At 40.6% G+C, this 12,316-nt stretch overlaps 1 pseudogene; it reads right to left on the bottom strand.

Annotated features, from left to right (window-relative positions):
- Positions 1-4,548: 4,548 nt before the first annotated feature.
- Positions 4,549-5,076, bottom strand: LOC149160559 (glucose-6-phosphate isomerase 1, chloroplastic pseudogene; annotated as a pseudogene).
- Positions 5,077-12,316: the final 7,240 nt, after the last annotated feature.

A 12,316-nucleotide genomic window follows, 5' to 3' on the forward strand; every position in this document is an offset into this window, starting at 1 on the left:
CATTATTGCTTTCATCGCAACACCTCCAGTAGATATTGATGGTGTTAATGAGCCTATTTATAGTTGCGATAAAGGGATTAGTGGCTCCATTATCACAACGCATAACCCTTAATGTGTTTAATCCCTTAGCCATGGGGGCCCAAGGGTGTAGTTGTAGGGGCATTGGGACCAAATTTGGGGGTTCATAACATTAGGAAAAGTGGAATGGCATGACCAAAAAGGTTGTGGGGGGGTATGTTATGGTGTATTGAACGGGGCAAGGGGACACGAGGGTAACATGGATGGTATAAGTCGGAGGTAAAAACATGGTTTACTAAGATCTATAATCCTAGCATTAGAGAATGAGAAGGGGGCTTAGGACTTAATTTCATAGGGTCTAGGGGACCTAGAGGGAAGGTAGCTTAAGCAATTGATAGGGGAACCCCCAATAGTGGTGATAATGGGATTAGGAGTCCAATTATCACAAATGATAAGCCCTTAACCCATAACCACTAAATTCCCTAACCCCTTAACCCCCAATCCATAATCCCTTAACCCTTACACTCACAACTCATAACCCATAAACCCCTTGACTCATTAAATCTTAAGACACTAACCCCTAACCTATAATCCATGAACCAAATCATAAGCCATAACTCCTGATCCTCTTAACTTGTGACCCTTAACCCCTAACCCTTAACCACCTAAGCAACTTAATTGCTAACCCCTTAACCACTAACACCTAAATCCCGTAAATCTTAAGTCCTTAACCGCTAAACTCAATTGTGTCAATGCATAATAATATATATAAGAGAAAATAAAATGATATTATCCACACCAATGCTTGAAATAGCCTTAAATTAGCCATGAGTGGTGAGCCAGGGAGTGAAAGTGGGGCCCTATTAAAGTTACATCATGTTTAAATTCCTTTTACATTGTGACATTGTTCTCCAATAGGGTTGAAGCATCATCACAAGGGAGCATGACAAATTTTTGTGGGGGAGCGATTAAAGTTGTAACACAATTAAAGTGATTTACACCTCTAATGTAAATGACATCATTATATTTTTTTGTCAGGTTGTTAGAGAGGTTATTTATAGACAATACATTCAATGTACTTAGACTTCATCTTTTCAAGGCCTCGACTCTAACATGGATTTGTACTAGGAACACTTCATGAAAATGAAAGGGGGCCTTTTTGTTTAACCACATACACACAAGAGCACCAGATGCTTCCCTTCAGATCCCCCTTGGTGCGTTCAAAGTGGGTTTACATTCGTGTCGAGTTGAAACTAATCATAATGACCTTCCTCTTCTTAATAACATCTACTATCTTTTCCATATACATGAGATAGAATTAAAGGATCACCTCATCTATAGATGCCCCCATTTATTATGAGATTCAAGGGATGTTCTATTGTATTTATCAACATTTGGATGGGTCATTATCTACATTCTTTAAATACATGTCTAGAACTTTTTATGAGGGAGGTACTTTGATTTAGATATTTATATAAGGCCTTATGTGGCCTTCCCCTATAAAACTATTCCATGGGGGTCACCTCCTTCCATGTTGCCTTGCCTACTTAGGGTCAAATTGACGAACCAAGATTCAAACTTATTCAACTACCAAAATAGTGAGGCATCGTACCTCTTCTTGACCTTGACCTCAATGAGACATATTTCTTCAGAGATACTTTGAGTATTTCCCACCATAGATCACAAGTTGGATGTCATGGGATCTGTTACCCCATTTTCTATTTGGGATTTTAGAGGACATTTTAAAATTTTGATTGTTTTAAAATTGGAAACTAGGGATAAATTAGATAAAATTAGCACACACTCAATGATATGTTCTATTATATTAAATGAGGAAATTACACATATATTTATACAATTAATAGTCTCAAGATAGGAATGCTATCTTAGACATACAGTAGTGTGGTTTAGAGATTCTCTCAACCACACACTAAACTAGAAGAAACTAAATCCCTATAATGTAGGAACAAACTCCTCAAATGGAGAATTACAACCATAGACAAGTAGGAATTAATTATTTCCAACTCCCCCCCTTAATGACCACTTGTCATGATAGTCAAATCCACCATCATCACACGAATTGCATGTACATAACCTCCAAAACACAATCTGCCACCCTTGGACAGATCCACAACTTCTCTGATCCCGCGGATCCACTTGAAGGTGAATTGGCGCGATCCTGAACGTAAAACCCGCACCCATTGACGCGATTAATGGCCTAACAGTTGCGCCAGTTGGCCTTCCTGGCGCTGCTGTCAGCGCGAAAAGCGCCAATCCCCTTCTACTCAGAAAAAATCATCTGAGTCCGAGCCAGGTGTTACTGCAGTCCACCTGCTCCTACGAGCACAAAGCTCCTGTGTACACACAGCCACAAAGGCAATCTGCCACCACCGGGCAAGTCCGATTTACCACCTCCGGGCAAAACACTGATCTGCTTCCACCGAGCAGATCTCAGAGCTCTGATTCGCCACCACCGGGTAGGTCCGATCACGGAACCTCACTTCGCCACCACCGGGCAGATCCAATCTGCTTCCTCCGAGCTGATCAAGGATCCTCTATTCACCACCAACGGGCAAATCAAATCTGCTACCACCGAGCATCTCCACGTGCCACCACCGGGCAGCTCCTGTAGCCACTAAGGCTCTATAGATGGTTTCTGGCTCACCACCAACCATCACATTACAGTGACAAAGGATGGTTTCAGGCTGACCACAAACCATTACAAAGTGGTTTTAAGATCACCACGAACTTTCAAATACCTTTAAAAGGCTTACATTTCATTCAACATTTTGGAGTTTCTGGGTACATATAATGATTATTACAACATGCTAGGGAGTCTATTCCACAAGCCACACTAACTCAAAAAAATCTATTTTGTTGTCCACCATAAACATTGTCGCTGCTCCTTTACCTCATCTATGAGGGGTCCACTTATAAAGAAACCGGAACATAGGCACTCACAGCCACACGAAGAGAACACAATTTTCCCTTCAAGAACAGTAATCCAGGACTCCACGGTCCAATACTCTTGGCATTGCAACATAATGCCACTTCTTCCACAGTATCAAGGCTAGCCACTGTTTTCAAGCATACTGCCTCATGCTTGCTAACAATCTGCAACACGATCTCGATCATCCTCCAATCTCTGATGTAGCTCCAATTGATGGCATTTTCATTGTCATGTGTTCACCATTCCCTGCAAATTTGCTTAGTGTTGGAATGACCAGTTCCAACACACTCAACATTGTGACAATAGTTAGTCATACTACTATCACTTAAATTACAACTAGTTTCATTGTCATGACAATTAATCAATATATTGCAACATCGTCAGAGAATTAAAAAATGCATTTCGACAATAGCATAAATACACATGGTCGCTTACTGCAAACATGATAAATACACATCACTCGGACTTTCCGATCTCTACTCAGCCTGTGATCTGTAGTGCGCCGGCTCTACTGCCCCAATCAGCCGATCTGCTGCCTCACTGCACGGATCTCACTCTCCGATTGATAGACTGCCCAATTTCTTAACCAAACAAGTCCTACAAAACCAAATATTGGATACAACATCCTGGTACATGCATCGTATAAAAGAGACCTGAACATAACAGGTTTCATATGCTCAGAGTCATTGCATAGCAGATTGATCAATCCAGTGCACCCATAGAACTTGGCTAAGAAAGCGGTAGCGTTCGCCTGAGATTCTGCGCTCCTCATCCATTAGAGGCAGGGCCTGAGAACACAGGACTCGCTGCAGCCCTTTCAGAGGACTTGGCAGCCATTGCAACTCAACCTCATGATTATAAAAGCCAAGTCTGTACATCCGCTGGTTTTGTGAATGAACTGCAAACTACTGATGCCGTGATTTCAAAAGAGCAAAATAAAATGAGAATTTAGTCTGACGGCGAACAAGGCGGGTTATGTCAATTTCTGCTTTAACACCAGAAGCAGCGAGCCCAATCATGATAGCTTTCCCACCATCATGCACAAATAGGGATCCAGCCAATACTGTGAATCTGGCTCAGCACTAGATTCAACTGTCAAAGAAACACAATCGATTGGATTTCCCTTATGGTTCCTATTGAATGGATCCAATCAGATCTAATCTGGATCCTTACTGGGAAATGGTGTGAATTAAAAAAAAACACAGGTTGCAAAACGCCCTCGCACAGAGAACGATGGCTAGCTATTCTGGAGATCCACAAAAAAACCACGAACAGGCACCAAGGCACCACCACGCTTTACCTGCGTCCACAAAGCCACGCGTCCACCAGCTTTCACGATTCAATCCTTCTCTTCCGCGGTCAAAACACTAGCAGCCACATAGGGCCACCACGGGATCAATTTCGGCTGGTTCAATTTCCTGAGCACACCATGATCACAACATGCGCTTGCTCTTTTCGTCCTTTACCGTGTCAACGGGGGCCGGCATGAAGGGCGGATTTATACAATCGATAATTGAAGAGATGGGCTTCCAAGAACTGCCCCTCCTCCGCTATTCGCCTCCTGGCGAGCATTGCCATGCTTACTCGGCCTCCTGCGTGAAGGCACCACCATGGAGATGACCACCAGGTTCAAGTTCCCAGTCATGGCCTGGTGGTCTATCGCGGAGCACCTCAATAAAGGTTACAAAGAAATTGTGAACTCCTTCTCTCAGTTGTTGAATATAGGCATGTTGATCTGTGCTTCCTTTGTTCCCATATACAGTTAGGCCTTGGTTGACCCGGTTCCCATCTAAATCAAAATCTTTTCCAAGAGATTCCATGACAAGCTGTTGCAGATAGCGGCTAAATAAAAGTAGGCTAACTTTATAAGGAAGAACAACCATATCCTTGAAACCTTTACCATCAGAGGCCCAATACCAGCATAGTGCCAACAAGGCTGCAGGATTGGTTTTAACCACAGGAATCCTTGTTGCTTCATCCATAATAGATGCACCGGTAAGCATTTCCCTGATATCAATACCCTGAAGAGCTGCTGGAAGCAGTCCAACAGCTGACATTTCAGATGTTCGACCTCCAACCCAATCAAACATTGGAAATCTTGCCCCCATCTTTCTATCCTAGCAGTGTTGTCCAGTAATGAATTCTCCTGAGTAATGGCCACGGATGTGCGGTATTTTCCAGAGCGTAAGCAGACGGAACAGTGGCAGTGAATGCTCCTGGCCTTCTTCCACGCCGCGTTCGCCGCTCAATGGATAGTGTATGGCACCAGCGATAAGACCATAATCGCCAGTATGAAGATCGGAAACAGAGAACTGTTCTCCTCTGCTGTGTTCACAAAAAAAAACAATCACAATCTAGACACCCGCAACAACTCGAATCAAATCAAAGGACGGGATCTTTTTCCTGGGAACAGCAACGCACAGATGAATAATTTGGATTGCAGATTGATCAAACTGATCAAGTTCACAAGTTTGGCGGAGTCCATCCTTGGCAATGCATTTTCTTCTGGCAGAAAGCTCTGCATAGACGCTCTGGAACTTGTCAAGCCCTCTGGCGGAAAATGGATTCGACTCTTTCCATTTCTCTGCCACGATCTCGGCTTGGACGAGTCCGAGATTTCTTCTGCTTCGCCTTCCACTAATATCCTTCCACACCGGGTTGCAGATCAGAAACCTTACACAATAACAATAATATGGCCATGGTGTTGGGACGATATACTATCATGCAGATGTAAAGAAGACTGCACTTAGCCGGCCGTAGAAAAACTCCATAGACCTCTCCCAACTCAGCGCACCAGAACACCGCCCAGCTCACTGGAACCCTGTTCAATGCTTGATGGACAAACTAAAAAAAATACTCTTTTATTTCCTCAGCCCGGGAGGGGCCAAGCCTAGGAGGGGCCAGGCCCTCACAGGCTCTGATACCAAGATAAAATTAGCACACACTCAATGATATGTTCTATTATATTAAATGAGGAAATTACACATATATTTATACAATTAATAGTCTCAAGATAGGAATGCTATCTTAGACGTACAATAGTGTGGTTTAGAGATTCTCTCAACCACACACTAAACTAGAAGAAACTAAATCCCTACAATGTAGGAACAAACTCCTCAAATGGAGAATTACAACCATAGACAAGTAGGAATTAATTATTTCCAACTAAATTCCACCTTGGGATAACTCATTTGATGGAGATGATGATTTCATTAAATTCCTCTTTTCGAGAGGACCAAAATTGATATAAATAGCATCTCATTTAGACAAGCAGAAGTGTGATTTTTGAATTTATTCCCACACATGTACAAATTGTTCAGGTCGAATACATCAACATGTAGGCTCAAGAAGCCCAATGGATGTGTCTCTTCACCCACGTTGAATTGTATAAATACAAGTGACCTCACACCTCAATTGGCGTCATCATCACTCACACATTCTTCTCTCTCCTTTTCTCACTGGTTCATACAAATATTGGGCAACTTGTCTCTCTCACACATGTGGCAAGAAGGGCGAGTTTTATGGGCTGAATTGGAGGACTGAAATTTCAAGCAGCAAACCAAGTTTGACCAATGTTGACCAAGGAGTTATTGACCAGCTTTGATTGCGATTTTTGGAGGATCTTTTTTGTCTCTTCAGGCCGCATTTTTGGGCACAAAAATCCAAGGAATATGGGCAATTTGACCAGTGCTGACTTCATGGTTGACTGCAGTTTGACTGTAGAAAATTATTACATTTTTTTTTATCTCCCCTTTCACTGAGTTTGACCGAGCTATTTTACGCTAAATTTGACCTCCCGATCAGTTCAAGCTTGACTGGGGAAGATCGATCTATTTTGAGGATGATTTATTGTTGATTTGACCAACATTGACTTTCTTGTTAGGGTTGAAGTTTGCTTGCATAAATTGATAGGACTATTTTGACTTTGAATTGGGCAAGTCAATTTGACTTTTGTACTCTCTCTCTTCGCTGAGCTTTTGATATAATAATAAGAAGAATTGATCAAAGGGTTTTCCCAACATTGGGGTTTTTTCTTGGCATCTGCTAAATTTGGTGTCCTCTTGTCTTGGCTTGTCTTCCACATATTGTTTTATGTTCTATCTACTTTTACTGTCAATGTGATTAATGGTTAATGTGATTGCTACTGGAAATCTAAATTGAAATTTCTATTGGGCTTCTTAAGGAACATTGAAGTAATTGTTCCAAGCATAGAACATACCATTGTTAACTAAAATTAATAGATTTCCATCTCAACCCCTATGATTCTTGTCACATTGACCATTTTCCATCTAAGGTATATGGATCTATATGTAACTCATGGATGTATCATTGGTTTGATCACACCTTTCCTTAGCCATATAGGTCACAAGTGTAGGAAGAGGTTCCTTTAGCTACCACATTTAGCTGGATATGTATGATCCATGTTTATATGATATTATGTCCAATGTGTACTATTTTTATTGTGTTCACTTAAACACTTTGTTCTAACTCTTGATGCTTTGGCTATAAGTTTGAATATGAGTTGTTCCATGGTGTTTCATAATTTTGCTCAAAGAAGTGTGTCATCTTGATGGCTTGGGTACATTATTGGTGATTTGAGTAGGTGTTATACATTGATGTTGTTGTACCCCTTATTTCCTTTAGTCAAAATTTATCCCATGCCTCTCTTAACAAAACATGTGAAGGCCTTCTAAGCTATGGCTAGCTTCTAATAGGGTATTTTTAAGCTCTAAGTGAACTTCCTAAAAAATAATGGGCTACTTATAGCTATTTAAGTTTACTGATAACATTATTTACAGATTTAAGCATATTTTTCACCTCCTTAAAGATTGATAGATATTTCCCTTATGTGTAAAGCTCGTGTCCATTTTCCCTCCTTATATGAACATGCTTAATTATATTAGAGAGCCTGATATAGTTTTTATTAATTCCCTAATTAGACTAACATTATCACTTGTCTTAAACATCATTAGATATAACTTCTATGTGAGATGACCTCCTTTTTCTCAAATAAAAATAAAACTTAATGAAAACCTAAGCGACCATAGAAATTTCTCTATAAGATTTTACTACCTATTAAAATCTAATTTGGCGGCTACTCTAAAATCTAAATGGACCTATTAAAATTTATTTTCCTGCCACTATTCTCCCTTTCCAGGTTTGGGATTGAGTTCGGTCCTTTTTCTCTGCTCATAATCTTTATAATTTCACAACAAATTCCATACCCTTCTATGATATTCAATTCTTCGCTGCCCTATCGATTCGACTAGATTTTTAATGTTTATTTATTATATCAGATATGGGTTCGCTCTTTTTTGAGCTTTAATTGGGATATTCTTCTCCTAATTTGGATTTGGAGGTTTTTGCTGTAATTCAGAGAAGAAAACATGTCGTCCGCATATGGAGATAAAATTGCAACCTTTGAGAACTCCGAGGTGTATGGATACATTTGAAAGGTATTTTTCTGATCTCATTTCTATGATTTTTATTATTAAAATTTCAAATGATTTAAACTTGTATATCGAATTATGGAGAAGAATGCAGGGTTAGGGTTGTCAAGAGTTTATAAATTCAATCATATTTTTTTCGTGATTAGCAATACCGAGCACTGCTCTGGAATTATAATCTTAAAGAGCTTTTGGAAATTCAATGGTGATTTGGATTGATCAAGAAGCTACGATTTCTTCAAAAGTTCTCCTATGATTTCATTTCTTCTTGTGATATATGGATCAACTTATTCTGGTCTTTACTTTTTTCCTTGCTCTAATACCATGTAAAAAATCCTTGAAAATTCTGTAGTGTTGTAGTGAACAATTCTGAAACTAAATTGTAACACCAAGACACATAATTTCTCTACTAATTGCAGTAGAATAGAACATAATTAAATAACAGTCACACAATGGAAAAACAATTTTTTTCTAGGGAACTCAACTGGGAAAACCTTCTCCTTGATTGAGAATTTTATTGATAGAAAATGAGCAATGGATCTCTTACAATACAATTTTTTTTTCACTCGAAACCATTATAGTTTTCTCTGCTTGTCCTAAGCTTGAAACACCTGCAATACCCTGCATCTACTTCCCTCAATCCATCCGCATAGGCTACTCCTATTTAACTAGGAAATATTGTTGAATTTCCACGATCTTAGGTCTAGCATAGAATCTTAGAATCTCAACAAAATCTACTTTGCACATTGGAAAATAAATAAAATTAAATCACACATGCACAAGTATACACAATTTTTTACAAAAATATTGTACAAATATGTACAACCCAATCCTTTTTATATTAATCCAATATGAATAATACAATAATATATGGAATACAATATAAAATGACAATCACACTGCAAACTCTTTGTCATATCTTATCTTATCGGTCCTTCACTCCCATTATGCTCTATACCTACCCCTTAGTCCATCAAAGGACAACACATAGATTCTCTAGGAGGTCTTCCACCTATCACTAGTGCAAGTCACTTCTACTTCAATGAACATGGGATGATCCAATCTGCTCTTTTAGGTTGGACAATCCCTAAGCTCCAATCTGCCTTCTAGCAGCCTCTTTCATCCATTAAAGAGGTACACATAGGATCCTCAAACTTCAGTGGTCAAACTCTTTTTCTGCCTGCTAGTCACAGGCTACTTTGGGTAGCCAACACACTTTCCTCCACCAGTCCAATGGAACCCAATCCAATCATTGCAAGATCTACTCCTAGGAGGGACTTTCAACCATCATGAAAATTCCTCCAAATGGAAACCACAGACTTCTAGTCAAACTAATCCAAAACCTATCCAATAACAAGGATCAACACCTATAAGAATATACCATAGTACATACCTTTGCTTACTATTTAAGGGTCTGTTTCTCTGCTGTCAACTTTGGCCTAGTTTGGGCAAGACCACAGTCACTTCCAACCATTGTTTTCTGCCCAGAATTGCTCTTTACAGCTGTGGTAGTCCTTTCTTGAGAGGTTGTGCTAGTATGCTACAATTCTGGGTTGTTTTAGCCCTCATACAGATCTCGACGCTCCTTCTAATCACTGCGACATGCTTCATAATGGCTCCACAGGCTCATGACAACCTTGTTTGAGGAAAATTCACCCATAAACAAGCCCCAAATCACTCCAAACCTTGACACCTACTCCTCAGCCCTCCTGCACTATAATTCAGTCACCAAAGCAACCCTAACAGGCCCTTAAATCATTATCGGTTTCCCTGGTTTTCCTGCGGCCAATACAAAATAAGTCTCCTTCCTTCAACGAGCTCTTCTTGTGTTGTGTTGCTCACTTTGGATGAGAGAAATGACACTCTAATCACCTAATATTTATATCCAACATGAGGGATCCAACAAAACGTCTTCATAGGGCTTGACAAGTTGTCATAAGGCTTATTAACATCAAGCTGACCTTGACCTTGTGCCACCATGCCCACACATAACTTTCAAAAATTCATAACTCCATTTCTACAACTCAGAATCAGATGATTTTTGATGTGTCAGATTCATCTCGATGAGTACTATCATCCTCATCCATCACATGTCAAAATGTGTCCATGGTTTTGGCCCAAATAATGATGGGTGCAAAACCCCAACCTTGGGTTCCAAGCCCATAAGTGACTCTTGTGATGCATCCCCTGCCAAACCCTCAACCCTAAGGCTTGGAGTACCTCAAAAGCTACTAAAAAATCAACACTCCCTCTTAGCGAGGGAGGTACTTCCAAGACTAGGAAGTAACTTATCTTCATCATCACTACTCATAACACTCACCCAACTCTTGGCGCTCACCACTACAACAATCCCTGTAGCATGAACTATGCCTCTCTTGAATGTGTCGTTGTCACTGGAAGCATCTTGCTTCTTCTTATTCTCCTGTATCATTTTCCAATCCTTCCATGATTCCTTCTTAGTAGATGTGAAAGCCCCCTTGCTCCCCTCTGACCACATGCTCTTCTTGGGCTGCAAAGTCTCCCTCTGAATCCGCAAGCTTCCACTAGAACTTGACTCCCTCTGAGCCTCTGGAACTTGGACCTTCTTCTCTGGAACCTGTACCTATACCTCTGAAGCCTGCACCTGCACCTGCTTCTCTGGAACCTGCACCTGATCCACCTTCTTCTTCTTCCCATGATCCATAGGCTTTCCCGTCAGCCTGTATAGACCATGCTCTCTAACTCCAAGCACAATACTTGCGGAGCTAGAGCCTCTATATCTGAGTCCTGGTACAAACAATACATCCTGGACCTGCATCACCCGTCCTGTCTCCATCCTACATGGCACAACTCTCGATCCTTGAATCTCCTTCTGACTCTTGTCGCCCAACACCATGTGCAACTTTGAGTCCCATTCAGTTAGAGTCTCGAAAACCTCTTTTGACCCTGTCATATGTTTCAACACACCACTATCCAAGTACCATCCATCCTCATCGATAGTACCCTATGACAAATGAGAGATCATAGAAATTTCGTCCTCCTCCAATCTCTTGGTGATAGTATCTATTTCAACAGATGTGGCACACCAACGACTTGCTTCCCTTTATTCTTCTCGTCATCTCCCTTCTTCTTCATCGGACATCTCGACGAAAAATGACCCATCTCGCCACAGTTGAAACACTTGACTTTACTCAAGTCCTTCTTCTGCTTACCCTCCATTCTTGCTGCAAGTGCCATGTCATCATCTAAATCCTTCTTCCTCAGATGAAGATCCTTGTCTTGCAACCCCTCCTGAATGAAGTCATCCCACAACCTATTCCACTCTAGAAACCTCTCTCTAGTAAAAATCCCTTTGATGAAGGGCTTCCAATCCTCTGTGAACCCTTTCAAAGCAATCCTCACCATATCAGAATCTGAAATAGTCGCACCGATGACAACAAACTCATCTTTGACCTTAGACAATCTCATCATATACAAACTCACTCCTTCACCTTGTATCATCTTGGTGGACCTCAACTTATCCTCCAATACCAGTACCCAGTTCTCGTTCTTAATATGAAGCAAATTCTGAAGGGCCATCCACATCTCATCTGCAGTGTTCTTCCCAAACGCTTCTATCTCCTTTGGGTCAGTTGGCTTCTTAATGGCCTTCTCGATGAACTCCTAGATCTTTGTTATGAAACTAGCTCACAAAAAGATATAAAAGATAGATCAACACCTTAGAATTCAGCCTCTTCGAGGGGGCAACCTCCTTTACATTACACAAATGAACAATTCTTGGATGATACAAATGAAAAGACCTCCTTTCTATATATAGAAGTCTAAGGGGTCATAATATAATCAGAGTCGACATAACAATAATAATGTAAGGGCATAATAATAACAATAGTGGGCTTCTATGGGGCACAATAATAACAATATG

The sequence above is a fragment of the Pinus tabuliformis genome, chromosome 5_2 (assembly GCF_031772625.1).
Source record: "Pinus tabuliformis cultivar Carrire ecotype Pingquan chromosome 5_2, CPIR1, whole genome shotgun sequence".
Taxonomy (NCBI): Eukaryota; Viridiplantae; Streptophyta; class Pinopsida; order Pinales; family Pinaceae; genus Pinus; species Pinus tabuliformis.